The sequence below is a fragment of the Symphalangus syndactylus genome, chromosome 12, assembly GCF_028878055.3.
Source record: "Symphalangus syndactylus isolate Jambi chromosome 12, NHGRI_mSymSyn1-v2.1_pri, whole genome shotgun sequence".
Taxonomy (NCBI): Eukaryota; Metazoa; Chordata; class Mammalia; order Primates; family Hylobatidae; genus Symphalangus; species Symphalangus syndactylus.
In genome coordinates this window covers 52,899,849-52,917,431 of record NC_072441.2, presented here as the reverse complement: position 1 = coordinate 52,917,431, position 17,583 = coordinate 52,899,849, and the positions used below count along the sequence as shown (strand labels likewise).

General features: G+C 35.1%; 1 long non-coding RNA gene across 1 annotated transcript in view; it reads right to left on the bottom strand.

The window, feature by feature from the left end:
* Window positions 1–2,475: 2,475 nt before the first annotated feature.
* Window positions 2,476–17,583, bottom strand: part of LOC134734639 (uncharacterized) — a 72,116-nt gene continuing 57,008 nt past the window's right edge. Inside the window, exon 4 of the long non-coding RNA XR_010117763.1 lies at window positions 2,476–2,598. This is a non-coding gene — a long non-coding RNA (uncharacterized lncRNA). The remainder of the gene's footprint in view (window positions 2,599–17,583) is intronic.

Below are 17,583 nucleotides of genomic sequence, written 5' to 3'. Positions count from 1 at the left end.
GGGGATGGGGGTGTGGTTCCAAGGCCAATGGAGTTGTGTTCCCAGGGAGATTATGGCTGCCTCTGTTTCATCATACAGGTCATCAAGGAAGTGGGGGAAAGCTGGCAGTCACAGGCCTCACACTGCTCCCATGCAGCCCACTGTCCTAAAGGCCAGTCTCACTCCCACTCTGCCCCCCAGTAGCACTGAGTCTATTTCCAGGCAGCCAGTGAACAGGGCTGAGAACTTGCCCTGGACAACCAGCCTCCCTGCTGGGAAAGCAAGCAGAGTCTCAGTTTTTTGGAGTCTCAGGGAGCCTGCAGCATTGATCCAGTTCCTTTAAAGGCTCTGTGGATTCTCTCAGCTTTCCTGGTATCTTCCTGTGGTAATTCTTGGAACAAAAGCTCATGATGTGAGTCTCCACATGCTTCTCTGTCTGTCCGAGTGGGAGCTGCCAGCTAGTTTTGCTTCCTATCCTCTGTCTTCCCTATTACCTGTTGCTAACATCTTATTTTTGTTCCCTATAAATGACTAGCAGTTTGCCATAGGGCCTAGGGTACCTGTTTAAATTTTCTTATTCTTTTTCTTTGTATCCCTGTCAGCCAGAGTAGGGTACCTTCTAAGTGCTCATACCAGTGATGGCAGCTAGGTAGGGTTGTGTGTGTGTGTGTGTGTGTGAGCGTGTGTGTGTGTGTGTTTTACCTTTTTTGAGGATATTACAATTTGAATTTGGCCTCTTGACCTGTACCTTCTCTTTATTTCACATTCTGACAGAAATGAAGAGTGATCAATATTTTATAGATACTGTAACTTTATTTTCTGCCAAATATCTGACAGTTTACATTTTTTATTTGAAAATTTATCTATATAGTCTTATAAAGGAGAAATAACATATTTAATTATATATTTATTTAACTTTAATTTTGGGAAAAGAAAAAAGATATGAAATATATTCTCTTCTGGTAAATCTTTTATATATGATGATAGTATTCATGGATTTATGATTTGGATTAATTAAATTAATCTCTTTAAGCTTTCAGAAATATAGTTAAAAATACTCTTTCCTGTAAGGCAAATAAAAATGGTTCTTAGATTATGAAGCTCAACACCTAAAAAGCTTAGGGTGGAATATCAAGTAAGAGGTCTAAAAGAGAAAGACTCATTTCATAGGAATCTATTTCTATTTCTGTGGAGATTTCTGAATGCACTTGTTGAAGGCCTTTTTTTTCTGCTAATCTCTTAACAGGGAAGCTATTGATGACCTGATGTGGATGGGCACAATGGAAATTTTAGGACAAAGAGGATGAAGATTAATGAGGAAATAAATGTATTTCATTGATAGACTTGCTCCTGCATGAGCTTGGAATGGGCTGACTTACAGGACAAAGCTCATATCTGTATAACTTGATTTTTGTTATATGTGTAATCACTTATCTTGCCAGGATGTCTAGGACATCAACAAGTGCCACATACAGGACCCTCCCTCTGCCAATGTATGTCATTCAACTGTCTCCTATTGATCACTGAAGAGCTAGGATAATTTATAAGAATACAGCCATGTGTTGGCAGCCTTCCTGACTCTCCTGTATCTTCAGCCTTTCCCTATTAATTTTAGCTTTATTTCCTTAAACTTGAAATATGTCCAAGGCTCTCTCACATATGTAAGTAAGCAATGACAAAAAACCAAAAAGCCAAAAAGGCTTTCTTCATGCTTCAGGGAATTATCTTAATTATTTTTGTTTGTCCCTATTTCTTTTTTCCCTACTCACTCATTAATCTGGTTTCTCCCTCTGCTATGGTCCAGCACACACATTCTAGTAAGGCTACCCACTCCTAGGTCTTTAGGGACCTTTAGTATGGTGAATCCAATGGACAATGATCAGATATCTTCATACTTCACTTTTCTGTGGCATTTGATACTACTAAAAATTGGTTACCTTTCTATTTCTTTTGTAGAATTCTTTTGTTCCATCTGCCTCTTAAATGTTGATATTCTGTGGTTTAATCCTTGGTTCTTTTTCCTTACTTTCTAAAGCTTTCTTGAGTGATCTAATAGATACCCTTCTATAATGCCAGTGACTCCTACAATGTCTCTCTATCCCAAGGTCCAAGCCTATGCTTCTTACTACCTATTAAGTTGCCCTCTGTGGATATCTAATAGCTAAATTAAATATACTAGGTCTAAAATGAAAAATATTTTTCTCCCTAAATTTGTTTCTTCTCAAAACTTAAAAAAATTGCTTAATAATAATACTGAATATTACTTAATAATAATACTGAATAATAATGAATAATACTGAATATTCATTCAGTAACCCATGAAAATTCAGAATCTTAGTGTTAAATTTCTGCCTGATCATCAACTGATCATCAGCTACTCCCTTTATTACTGCACATATTCATTCCTGATCTCCTCCCATCTGTCTGTGTTGGGGATCCCCAAGACCACCCTCCATGTTCTTTGATTTGCTAGAATGACTTGCAGGACTCAGCATATAGTTGCACTCATGAATAAGATTTATTATAGCTAAAAGATACAAAGAAAAATCTGCAAAGGGAAAAGGTACATGAAGTGAAGTCTGAGAGGAATCCAGGTACAAGCTTCCAAGAGTCCTCTCCCTGTGGAGACACACAGGACATGGTTAATTTTTTCAGCATTAATTTCAGACAACATATATGAAACGTTGTTTACCAGGCAAGCTCATTAGAGACCCAGTGCCCAATGTTTTTGTAGTTGTTTGGTCATGCAGACACCCTCTGTCTTTTACATACCAAAATTCCAAGTTCTCAGAAGGAAAGCTGGTGTTCCCTGAACAACCACACTGTTTGTATAAACAATTTAGGCAGAGCCATTTTAATAAGTTAGGGAACGTTGAGGCTCTTCTTGAAATCCAACTTCCCAGACACAAGCCAAATGCTAATCTTGTAAGTAGCTCTTTCTGAGGATAGCATTCTCAGGCTTGCTATGTAAACTCTCTTCTGTACACTACCATTTGTATTGAATGTCTTTGTGAGAAACATATCAGTTCTCTGGCTAAATGTTTTTAACCTTCATTAACAATACTACAAAGTCCAACCTGCCATTCAATGATGTGTCTCAAAGGTCTATAATGGAGCCTAGAGCATGACAGACACTCGATATACTTCATAATTGTTTTGAAAACATACAAATTCCTCATAATTTTGTCGTGTTCCACATTTCCAATGTCATCTCTTATCTCTCCCCAAAGCATACTCTATATTGCAGACCTTCCAAAGACTGTTCTTCCCAAGTTTTCTCACATTTGTCAGCTGTTTGCAAGGGAAATTTCTTCTTTCTAGAGTACTCTTCCCTCCCTTAGCTACCAGGCCAAGTCAAGCCTCAGCTGAAGGGTTAGCTCCTACTCTTTCATCCCTTATGATATGCTCCAGGTAGAGTTAAGTATGCTGTCTGCACATCTATGATATGGCCTTCATCAGTTTAGGAGATTTAAGAACACATGTAATGAGGACGAATAGGTGTTTTCATGTGGTAGGTCAACAGGTCACCTATATACATTGCCACAGGGTGGTATTCATTTATTTGCCTGGTGACTTCGCCACAGTGCAGAATCAGACCCTGAGCTATGTGTGCTCAGAATCCAGCCTCAACCACATCTCTGTTAATAAGAATGATTGGATGTAAAGATGCTAACTCACACTAAGAGACCACACAGAGGCCATTCTGTCAACTTAAAATGAGAAATATATGTGAAACTGACTTGACATTCACATTTGTCTGTTAGGTACCTTGGTTCTCTGTATTTAAGCTATAATGAAAACCAAATTATCAGGGAGATGCTTGATGAGCATGGAATCAGAACAAGTAGATTTATATCCATTGTGTAATTTCAATATTTTATGACATTAAGCTCCAATAACTGGACACAACTACCTCAGCAACAGGGATGTGCCTTCAGGCAGAGCAGATAATCCTGTAAATCTGATAAAACTCTGGGTAGTTCCTCTGGTAGTTGGAGTAAAACTACTGACCTTTCCCCCTTTTTCTCTGTATATGACTCTCTTTTTCTCTGTATATTTAAATGACTGAAGTACCCCCTGTCTAATTGGCATATTCTTCCTGATTTTAGTGTATTTAAAACAGATAATAGTCTGAGTTTTACTGGCCTGAAGTTCAGTCTGTTTCTTTAAGCAGAGTTTCCAAATCTCTGTTGTGATAGATTGTGTTGATTTTTGAGGGCAAAAATATTTTTTCTTATTTTCTATTTTTTTTTCTGGATATGAAGTGACCCCTGCATTGTGAATGCTTGTTTATTTTACATTTTTGATTTATCAAAAAACCTGTTACTTTCTACAAGTCGGGGACCATAAATTCCTAATTCTGGTGTCCAAATCCCTAAATCAGAATTGTATTACAGACAAATATGTTGCATAAATGAATGTGAGTTGACAATTTTCTTTGGTGGTAAAGCGATGTTAATTTTCATTGGTATTTTAAACTATCTTTAAGTAAAAGTGTTATTTTGCAGTCTGTAATGATTTTAACATTTTAGAAACTGTGATTTTTTTGTATGTTTTCTGCAATTCAGCTTCCTTTTCAGGAAGTGTTATTCCATCAGTCAATAATGTATTGATACAGAGAAAAAAAAGTGGTTAAAAACAAAGCTATTACCTTATAATTTATGGCATTAAAATATTCACATGTTAAAATTATACAATAAACTTTGATAAATAATATTTAGCTTAACAACAATACAGCATTATTTGTTAAATCTCTCAAGTTGGAAACAGCCAGACATATGTGATATCAATGGGATCCTAACTTTGAATTATAATGATTACCAAGATTTCTGAAGGCCACGAATATTTTTCTGACAAAGGAAGCAGATCAATTATTCTAAATAAAGGCCATAATGTTTATCAGTTTTAAATGGTTTATATGTGACAAGTTTATACCAGGATGGTCAGGTATTTAGGCCTGTGTTTTATAGTCAGTTTATCTTGCAGTTTATACTGGAATGTTAGAGCTTGTCAGGTATTTATGAGGTTTTTCTTTGTGGGTTTTTTTTTTTTGGAATGTTTTACAGTCATCGTAGGCATTTTACTGCAGGTGAAATACAATAGAGAGCTAACAAGCATCATATGCAATAGACTGTTGTCTACTTTATCTACAAAGTAGTAGACTAAGTAAAAATGAAAATAGACAAAAGATCTATTAGCTAAATTGGGGCATGATAAGAGAATGAATGAATGGCTTGCAAGATTAAATGAACGCATGTTAACACTGAATATACATGAAAGTAAAAGAGGATCACCATTGGATAAATTGTTGAGATGACCGAAAAGAGGGAGTGGGGGTTAATATAAGACCTTACTTGATAAAATTCAACATCCCTTCATGTTAAAAACTCTCAATAAACTAGGTATTAATGGAACATATCTCAAAAAGAGCTATTTATGACAAACCAACAGCCAATATCATATTAAATGGGCAAAACCTGGAAGCATTCCCTTTGAAAACCAGTACAAGACAAAGATGCCCACTCTCACCACTCTCATTCAACATAGTATTGGAAGTTCTGGCCCCAGCAATCAGGCAAGAGAAAGAAATAAAAGGTATTAAAATAGGAAGAGGGGAAGTCAAGTTGTCTCTGTTTGCAGATGACATGATTTTATATTTAGAAAACCCCATCATCTTAGCCCCAAAACTTCTTGAACTGATAAGCAATTTCAGCAAAGTCTTGGGATACAAAAATAAATGTGCAAAAATGACAAGCATTCCTTTACATCAACAATAGGTAAGCAGAGAGCCAAATCATGAATGAACTCCCATTCACAATCACTGCAAAGAGAATAAAATACCTAGGAATACAGCTAACAAGGGATGTGAAGGACCTCTTCAAAGAGAATGACAAACCACTACTCAAAGAAATTAGAGAGGACACAAACAAATGGAAAATGGAAAAACATTCCATGCTCATGGATAGGAAGAATCAATATCGTGAAAATGACCATACTGCCCAAAGTAATTTATAGATTCAATGCTATTCCCATCAAACTACCATTGACATTCTTCACAGAATTAGAAAAAACTATTTTAAAGTTAGTATGGAATCAAAGAAGACTCCATATAGCCAAGACAATCCGAAGCAAAAAGAACAAAGCTGGAGGCATCATGATACCTGACTTCAAACTATACTACAAAGCTACAGTAACCAAAACACCATGGTACTAATACCAAAACAGACATATAGACCAATGGAGCAGAACAGAGACCTTAGAAATATCACCACACATCTATAACCATCTGATCTTCGACAAACCTGACAAAAACAAGCAATGGGGAAAGGATCTCCTATGCAGTAAATGGTTCTGGGAAAACTGGCTAGCCGTAAGCAGAAAACTGAAACTGGACCCCTTCCTTACACCATATACAAAAATGAACTCAAGATGGATTGAAGGCTTAAATGTAAAACCCCAAACCATAAAAAACCCAGAAGAAAACCTAGGCAATACCATTCAGGACATAGGCATGGAAAAAATGCCAAAAGCAATTGCAACAAAAGCCAAAATTGGCAAATGAGATCTAATTAAACTGAAGAGCTTCTTCACAGCAAAATAAACTATCATTAGAGTGAACAGGTAACCTACAGAATGGGAGAAAATTTTTGCAATCTACCTATCTGACAAAGGTGTAATATCCATAATTTACAAGGAACTTAAACAAATATACAAGAAGAAAATACACAACCCCATCAAAAAGTGGGCAAAGATATGAACAGACACATCTCAAAAGAAGACATTTATGTGGCCAATGAACATATGAAAAAAAGCTCAACATCCCTGATCATCAGAGAAATGTAAATCAAAACCACAATGAGATACCATCTCATGCCAGTCAGAATGGCAATTATTAAAAAGTCAGGAAATGATAGATGCTGGTGAGACCATGGAGAAATAGGAATGCTTTTACGCTGTTGGTGGGAATGTAAATTAGTTCAACCATTGTGGGAGATAGTATGGTGATTCCTCAAGGATCTAGCACCAGAAATACCATTTGACCCAGCAATCCGATTACTGGGTATATACCCAAAGGATTATAAATCATTCTACTATAAAGACACATGCACACATATGTTTATTGCAGCACTATTTACAATAGCAAAGACATGGAACCAACCCAAATACTCATCAGTGATAGACTGGATAAATAAAATGTGGTACAAACACACCACGGAATACTACAGAGCCATAAAAAGGAATGAGATCATGTCCTTTGCAGGGGCATGGATGAAGCAGGAAGCCATCATTCTCCACAAACTAACACCGGAACAGAAAGCCAAACACTGAACGTTCTCACTCATAAGTTGGAGTTGAACAATGAGAACACGTGGACACAGCGTGGGGAACAACACACACCAGGACCTGTTGCGGATGGGGGGTGAGGTGAGGGAACTTAGAGGATGAGTCAATAGGTGTAGCATACCACCACTGCACATGTATACTTATGTAACAAACTTGTACATTCTGCACATGTATTCCATTTTTTTGTGGAAGAAATATAGGAAAAACATATGTAAGACCTTACGTACCCATTAATTTGTCATTTACACACCAACATGGCACATGTATACATATGTAACAAACCTGCACATTGTACACATGTACCCTAGAACTTAAAGTATAATAAAAGGTATATATATATATATATATATATATAAACCTTATGTAAACTTCCTTTTTACTTTTTTTTCTTTTTCTCTGCCTGATTATATAGTGCTGTGACCTGTATTTCATCTATGAGTTCCAGAGAAAGGATCAATTGCCAAACATGACACTATGATAATATATCTAAATATAACTGTCAAATCTATAGAGAAATAGTGGGAGGGGTGTTTATTTCTCACCTGTCTAAGTTGAAATTAATGGTGTCTGCCTTTTTCCTACACAGTGAATAAAAAATGTACTTTTCCAATCCTATTCCAGAGAAAGGATGAAGCACTTGCTACCTGTGTTGCAGGCCATTCCTCTTGCTGAATCTGGCTTGTTATTTTCCATGGCAAAGGGTCTGAATTAAAATTAATGACAAATGGAAAGAAGGTGAAATAACTGCCGATGCAAAGAGAGTAAATAAATAGATAATGCTAAAAGGGAAAGCTAACATTACCTCACTTCGTTGTGAGATGCTGAGATCAAGGGAATGATACTATCCGTAGGCTGTATTCACACATGAACATGTGACTGGCTACAAAATTTGCAGAGCCCGGTGCAAATAAAAGTGCAAGGTGTTTTGTTCAGAAATGATAAAGCATTTGTAGTCAGTCAAGCATTAAACCAAGTATGTCTCTTGTAAGCATGAGGCGCTGTACGACTGCACAGGTCTCAAACTCTTGAAACCAGCCCTGAATCCTAGAGGAAGGAATCTATTTGCCTGAAAAAATATACTCCTTTATTTGGAGCTAAAGGTCAAGGATGGATCCTAGCATTCAATATAGAGTTGGCTATGTGATGTACCTTGATGACCTTAAGACCTTGTGGATGAGCACTTGGAATAATTCTATTTTGCTTTGTCTTTTGTTTTCATTTGATACATTATGTGCACTACAGGGGACTCCTATTAGAAGGTAACATGTGGGGATTATTGCTCCTGTATGCACACAAAGACCTTGTTCTATAACAGAGCCACTGTGTAACTATTAACCTAAGTGACGATCTGTTGAAAGTGCCTGGAATGAGCGGACATAAAACATTCTCTCATGTTTCCTTGTGTTTATAGACATGTTGCTATAAGTGGAGACCAATGGCTAAAGTAAAGATGAAAAACTGGAACCACTGTTTAGGGATGACACGGTGAAGTCATCTACATACTGCTGATAGCCCTGATACTCACCAAGGGCACCTGTGATAAACTCCATGGGATGTTCAAAGTGGAGTATATTTGAGGGTGACTATTAACTATGTGACACTGTCCTGGGACATTGATATCAGTGTTCAGATTTATTGGGAAAATGGAAATGGAAATTTATGTAATTAAATTATACTCTAATACTAAGTCCTCAATGACAATGAAACATTTGGTGGAAAAATAAACATCAGTAAAAAAAATTCTAAAAGGGAATTAGAAGAAATTGGTACAGATCCATGTCCTAGAACAAATCATATTTACCTTTAATGAAGACAGCTGTATTGAGAAAAAAGATTTATTTGCCATATTGAATGCTGAAATGATGCTATTTTGGAAAAAAAGGAAAAGGATGGCAATTGGCCTGGACAGACAACACAGCTTTAGGAAAACAGGTAAAACAAACTCAAGAGATAGGCAGCCAGTTTGCTAGGGGGGCATAAATGGGGAACACTATGCAGGCTGACCCCAGAGGGACTATTGGGTAGCTCAAGGAAAATGGCCAAAATTTTGACAGTAGAAGCCAGGGAATAAATTTGTGGGAGACTTATGATATCTCTAGTAAATTGCAATTTATAAATGAAAAACATACTTTATATGGGTGGCTCTGTAACTGGCAAGACCCCATGTACCAATAAAAACCGCATATATTGGTCAAGTTTCTTCAAAGAAGCTAAACCAGTAGAACACACACACACACACACACATACACACACACACACAGAGTGAGAGAGAGAGAGAGAGAGAGAAAGTCAGCCCTCAGTATTTATGAGTTCCACATCCATGGATTTAATCAACCACAGATAGAAAATATTTGAAAATAATGCAACTGTACTGAACACGGAAAGACTTTTTTTCCTCATTATTATTCCCTAAAAAGGGAGGAATAATGTATAACAGGAATACATTATACCAGAATAATGGAATACAGGAATAATGTACAACAATACAATAATTATTTATATAGACTTTACATTGTATTAGGTATTATAAATAATCTAGAGATGATTTAAAACATACAGAGCATGTGCATAGGTTATATGAAATACTACATCATTTTATTTCAAGGACTGGAGCATCCACAAATTTGGTACCTATGGAAGGGACAACTGTATACACATTATCTAACTATATATTCAACTGTATACACACTCTATATATAGTGTGTATATATACATATATACACCATATATAGTGTATATACAGTTGTATACACACTATGTATATATAAATATACATATATAAATTTATCTATATCTATATATTTATGTATATATAAATATATGTATATATAAATTTATCTTTTATCTTTCTTTCATATATATAATATATTGTCTCCCCATCCACATCTCTATCATCTATATCTATCTATATCTGTATTTATATCTAGAGAGTTCAGTCCATGACAACATCTGTGCAAATATCATTTTTTTAGAAGGGTAAGAAAATTCTACTGATATTCTGATTAATTGTGTTAGGATCTTAGGATAACTCATAATGTAACTGGATTTTGGTGTAATACTGGTATAACTAGTAATGTTAATTTGATTTTAACGAACCTGTAATAAGCTGACATCAGTGCTGCGATTTATTGGGGGAATGAAAAAGCTCCCACGAGCTGTTCTTCTCATTAAAGCTGATTGGTTAGAGAAAGAACAGATTTTTTTTTTAATTTTTTAAAATTTTATTATTATACTTTAGATTTTAGGGTACATGTGCACAATGTGCATGTTTGTTACATATGTATCCATGTGCCATGTTGGTTTGCTGCACCCATTAACTCGTCATTTAGCATTAGGTATATCTCCTAATGATGTCCCTCCCCCCTCCCCCCAACCCACAACAGTCCCCGGAGTGTGATGTTCCCCTTCCTGTGTCCGTGAGTTCTCATTGTTCAATTTCCACCTATGAGTGAGAACATGCGGTGTTTGGTTTTTTGTCCTTGCCATAGTTTACTGAGAATGATGTTTTCCAGTTTCATCCACGTCCCTACAAAGGACATGAACTCATCATTTTTTATGGCTGCATAGTATTCCACGGTGTATATGTGCCACATTTTCTTAATCCAGTCTACTGTTGTTGGACATTTGGGTTGGTTCCAAGTCTTTGCTATTGTGAATAGTGCCGCAATAAACATATGTGTGCATGTGTCTTTATAGCAGCATGATTTATAGTCCTTTGGGTATATACCCAGTAATGGGATGGCTGGGTCAAATGGTATTTCTAGTTCTAGATCCCTGAGGAATCGCCACACTGACTTCCACAATGGTTGAACTAGTTTACAGTCCCACCAACAGTGTAAAAGTGTTCCTATTTCTCCACATCCTCTCCAGCGCCTGTTGTTTCCTGACTTTTTAATGATGGCCATTCTAACTGGTGTGAGATGGTATCTCATTGTGGTTTTGATTTGCATTTCTCTGATGGCCAGTGATGATGAGCATTTTTTCATGTGTTTTTTGGCTGCATAAATGTCTTCTTTTGAGAAGTGTCTGTTCATGTCCTTTGCCCACTTTTTGATGGGGTTGTTTGTTTTTTTCTTGTAAATTTGAGTTCATTGTAGATTCTGGATATTAGCCCTTTGTCAGATGAGTAGGTTGCGAAAATTTTCTCCCATTTTGTAGGTTGCCTGTTCACTCTGATGGTAGTTTCTTTTGCTGTGCAGAAGCTCTTTAGTTTAATTAGATCCCATTTGTCAATTTTGGCTTTTGTTGCCATTGCTTTTGGTGTTTTAGACATGAAGTCCTTGCCCACGCCTAAGTGCTGAATGGTATTGCCTAGGTTTTCTTCTAGGGTTTTTATGGTTTTAGGTCTAACATGTAAGTCTTTAATCCATCTTGAATTAATTTTTGTATAAGGTATAAGGAAAGGATCCAGTTTCAGCTTTCTACATATGGCTAGCCAGTTTTCCCAGCACCATTTATTAAATAGGGAATCCTTTCCCCATTGCTTGTTTTTGTCAGGTTTATCAAAGATCAGATAGTTGTAGATATGCGGCATTATTTCTGAGGGCTCTAAGAACAGATTTTGTTAATCATCAATCAACTGTTACATTAAATTTGTTTATATTGATAACTTTCAGAAAGTTCATATTTAGTAAGGAGCTGTCAAGTTTGTACATGATTTTGAATGCCTATGGTGGAATATTTCGTAAAATCGAATGTAAAGCAATGCCTGCTCCTCAATGGAAGATACAAATGATTAGTGTTTGGGTGTGTATCTTTCTACTTCTTTTATTGTGTAAATGTTGAAAGATGCAAAAAGAATAATGCTATGTGGTTTGGAATTTAGAAAGCTGACCAAGGGTCAGGAGCTTGGACTATGTGATATTAAAAACTCTTGCTCAGGTGGGACTGTGATGCCACTGAAAAGATGTCTCACATAGTCTTTGTGATTCATGATCTGAAGATGAAATGTGTTCTGCGAGACTGAGAAAAAACCCTGGGAACCAGAACTGGAAGTCTCAGTTTACTCTGATGTTGGCCTGTGATTTTCCTGCTGTACCACATTCTTTACTCTTTTAAATGTCTTATGTGAGTACATTGTGGAGTATGATGAATCCTTTCAATTATTAAACATGCTATAATTGCTGCTATATATATATATATATTTGTTTTCCAGAACCATTTAACAGTAAGTTGCAAAGGTGATGACTCTTTACCTCTAAATATGTTAATATGTATTACCAAAAGAAAAAAAAAGAAATTGTCTTGCATAACAACAGCGCAATTATAATATTAAGAGATATACATTAGTATCATGTGATTATTTATGCAGTATATTACATATTATCTGTTATATAATCTGTGGGATTTATTCAAATTTGTCTTTATATAGACTTCATTCAGACTTTATCCAATAATGTTCTGTCTAGACAAAGTAAGTCCAAGGTCATGTATTATATTTGGTTACCATATATCTTAAATATCCTTTAATTTGAATCTTCCTAAGTCTTTGTCTTTCATGACATTGACACTCTTGAAGATCAAGGCCATTTATTCAGTAGACTTTCTCAGTTTGGGTTTGTCTGGTGTTTTCTCAGGATTAAATTTAGTTTATGCACATTTGGCAGGAATATTAAAGATGCGATGCTGAATTCTTCTTCGTGCATTATATCAGGAAGCACAAGCTATCAATTAGTCTCATTATCAAATATATTAAACTTGATTAAGATGGTGTCTGCCAGGTTTTTCCCCTGTGAAGTTACTATTTTATCCTTTGCAATTAATATGTATCCTGGGGGTAGATACTTTGACACTATGTAAATATTCTGTTGTTCCCTTAAATTTTATCCTCTAGTTTTAGCATCCTTTGCTAACTCTTGTTTAAACTGTCATAATAGTTGCCAGTTGATGATTTTCTAATTACATCATTCTGTTGCTATTTATTAGTCGGCTTTCTATTGGAAGAAAGGGCCCCTACTCCTACCTTTCTTTTTATCAGTGTGGATGCATGGATTCTGGCTCTGTCGATTATCTTTATTTATGTTGATGATCACCTTGTTCCCGATTTGGCCAGTGGGGACCACTGTAAGCTGGCTTTTGTGTCCTTTTGAAATATACCCACCATTTTTTGGATGCTTCCAAAATTTTTGGCATAACAAGATGTTCCAGGCTTCATCGTGTACTTTCCTTGCCTCGGCCTTGCAATCAGCTGTTTCTCCAAGAAGCCCTAACTCCTTTCAATGAATAATGGTATTTAATGAAATGACACTAGAGAATGAGAACCATGAACAATATCCTATTCATTTGTCTCAAGAGGGATAACTACAGCAACAAGAGAAGGAAGAACATAATAAAAATAAGTACTACTTTCTGTTCACTTGCAACCTATCAGGTACCAGAGTAGGGGCTTTCAAATAACTGTATGTAAGTTTCATAGCATGTTTAAGAAAGCAATACCCTGGTGCTAAGTATGCTAATTGCAATTCGGTTGTCTTGGCTTATAGACCTCCTCAGCAGACAGAGCTAGAAAATGGAATCTTTATATGAACGTACATGTTCACATACTTAAAACTTTACATCCCACTATCACTCCCAATTTCCTTTTCTCCATGGTACTATCACCTAATATAGTGCATAGTTTATTTATAATGCTTATTAATATTAGATTTGTTGTCATCTTTGTCTTTTTCTACCAGAATGTAAGCTCCATAACAGTGTGAATTTTAATCTGCTTTGTTTACTGATGCATTCCAAGCAGCAAGAACAGCGCTGGGGTTCAACAGCGATTTATAAATGAAAAATAAATGAACTCCAGGGAAAACAAAAATTGGTATAAGAAAGAAAGTCTAATTGTATTCTATAGTTCCACTGTAAGGAGTGTTTCTGTAGTTATAAACTATATTAAATTAACACTACATATTAATGTAAATTAATTACGATATTATATTGTAAAGATGGAGTGGGGAAAAAAGGATATATATATATGTGAGATGAAAGAATTCTAAATCTTTGCTTTTTTGGCAAAGTCAATAGATAATGCCTAAAATGGAAAAATCAATAAATAACTATTTCAACTTTTTGTGTGTTTGTTTGTTTTTTGCTATATAGTTGCCCACCAAAAAACAAAACAACAACAACAAAACAAACAAAAACAAGTAGAGAAGTTGAAGACAGTTGTTTCTGAGGAATTGAGAGCATGATGGAGAGGCTACAGAAAACTATATTTTAAAAATAAATAGGGCAGAATACTTGATGGGTTAAATTAGGTGTCTCTGTTATAACTACTTTTAACATACTGTCTAATCATCTTCCTACAGATCCAAACATACCTTTGATAATAATAAAATAAAAATTGTCTTAAGAAAAATCACATATATGAATGACTATATGAAAATATGCAAGTTATTAATTTTTCTGGAATCTGCTCTAAAATATGCCCTTTTAAAAGACAGGTCAGCAAATACCTGTGCCAACTGACAGTTTTAATGCTCAGTTGCACATTGCAGTGAAACTATCTGCCTACATTGCTGAAAATTTTCATCTTGTTTACTCTAAGTGGAGAATGTCACACACTTGTAACGTTATATAGGATAATTTTTTTCTCTTCTTCATACCACATATTGTGTATTTCTCCCAAGTGAGCTGTTTGCTTTACTGTATGACATGGCAAACCAAAAAGCTGACAGACTTTGTCTGTGTAGGGTGTTAGAAAATTAACAGAAGCATTTTTCTCTCACTATGCAGGATCTCTCAGCAGCTATCCTGTTTACTAATTTTTCTACTGGGCTTTATTACAGCCTTTTCCACCCAGCTGTTCTTTTTTTTCCCTTGATTTCATTACATATTTCACCATAAATTGCATGAAATTCTATAAATTTCTTAAATGTCTTTTGAAACAAAGAAAGGTATAAATGAATAAATAATAAACTACATATCTTTTTATTCACTGAAACAGAAAATTATTCCTGAGGTATTTATAATTCCTAGAGATGAAAGATGTATAGTTATAATTCTTCTAATTGTTTACTTGGAACTTCTCTGCTTTTCTTAATTTACTTAGCGTTTTCTGTAATCTTGCCTTTAATTAAATTTTGAGGGAGACATTTAAGATAATTTAAAATCAATGTACTAAATATTTATTTTTAAATGATAGGACAGTAGATTTTTGAGTGAGAAATAGTTGTAGTTTTTTTCTCTTTCACAGTCCTGTGATTGGCTACTTATTTTATTCCCATTTTCTTTCTCTTGTTTTGTTGGAAAATCCTTTCCTTAAACTAAAATACACACTCTCTCACACACAATAATTTTAGTTTTTTCTCTGTGTTTTATAAAGTGCTCAGCACTGGGAAAATTCAAATCAATAAAACAAGCTCCTTGAGTAAGTTACTCTAAAAACCTGTTTGCTGACCTGTAAAGCAGGGATAATAGTAGCACCTATCTCACAGAAATTTGGTCTGAGTGTTGAACAAGATAAAGCACCAGCCCACATAATGAGGAGCTCAAGGAATGTTTGCTGCTGCCACATTTCACTGGCTTGTTGCTAACGCTAAATAAAGACCTCTGAAAAATGCACAGCATTATTAAAATGTAAGGAAGCATGTCAAATGAAATCTTACTAGTGGTAGGTTATAGTTTCAGCCAAGTCAATACTTTTTGAATGTGATCCTATCTTGAAGCATATTAAGTATTTATATAATTTTTTTTAAAACTGTATGTAGGTCTTAACACAGCTCCATTAACATTTCATACTTAACCCTTAGTTCAAGTTTAATACCTCATTGAATCTTCATCCTAATGTTCAATTCATTACCTCTAATTTTCCAGTTTTGTGTGTTTGTAAATGTTGTAAATAAATATACTTATATCAAAGCCATTAATAATTCTATTGATTTGTGTGAACATTATCCTGCTCCATATTACCACTAAACAGTTATTTAATAAATGTCTTAGACAATTTACTTTTGATTTTTTTTAAAGTAGAGCAATCTCTCAATTTTTGTCTGGAAAGAAATTTTATTTATTTATGTTCCTCAGATGCACAGAAAAAAAGGGCTTGGCTAAAAACTTATTTAAAGCCCTTTGTTGTAATAGGTAGGTTATCTCCCACTGGGGTTGTTCTGGCCAGCAGTCTTACTGAAGCTGGCCTTTTTAATAGCTTAATCAATAGTAGAATTTAGAACCAGGATGACTTCTGTAGTGGATGCGTGCAGTCTTATTGCCTATATTTACTGAGGTGTTTGATAGTAATTTTGGGGGAAAAAGCCTCACAACACCATAATTATTTAATTTGAATTTATTATGACATTAGGTATTTTGTATCAGGAAAGGCACTCTTCCCTAAAGCTATGTTATATCTGTAGGAAAGGTAATTCAGAGAGTGAGCTATAGTTCATGTTCAATTTGAGGTTATTGGTTTTCCTATTATGAAGAAATGCATAAATCTGTATCTTAAAGCACCAAGATTAGGACATTTATTTCTTCCACCTCTATGCTTACAAATGGTCTGGCCCAAATCTATCTATCCAACCTTATTGCTGTAATGTGGACCCTTTGCTCTATTTAATGCAGGTTTCCATCTTTTCCACTTAAGCATATTACTACCCATTTCTGAATTTTCTGTTTCTCTTCTTTCTAGAACCCACTCCTTAGGATCTCTCTACCGATATAAATTCTATTCGAAAATGTTCCCTAAGTAAACCTCTTTCAAAACAATATATATTTCCTTCTTTGTTTCCACTGAACCATAATGTTCGTAACACATTTTATCATATGGATTTTTTTGTGTATAGAAGTGTTAACTTTCCAAATCATATCTCATTAATCCAGGATGAATAGTTAGCTTTATAAAATAACTGAAATTACCATTTTGGTAAGAAACTTTTAAAAAATGTTAATTTTGTTAATTTTTACAAAAGATGTTACTTCCCTACTTAAGTAAATATCTGTATTAGAACAACTTAGGCTTTTCTTGATGATGTATGATCATAAACGTGTTGCTTTCTCCTGATACAATTGGCCCCAAAACTGCTGTCAATTGTCGCTCCTCAAGGCGTGAACATTAACAAGGATCCCCTATTTCTCAATCAAGCCTCTGCTTCTAAGAAGATTCAATTATTTGTTCATTTAGTGTTTATTGATCACTGTATTTCAGTATTAGGCTAGTTACTAGACAATAGTAAAGCAGACATTACTAGGTCTTACAGTACTTATAGAGTATATATACTAAACAAAAAGCACAAAAATAGAAGTATAAATTAGAGAAGGCACAAAGAAGGAAAATTA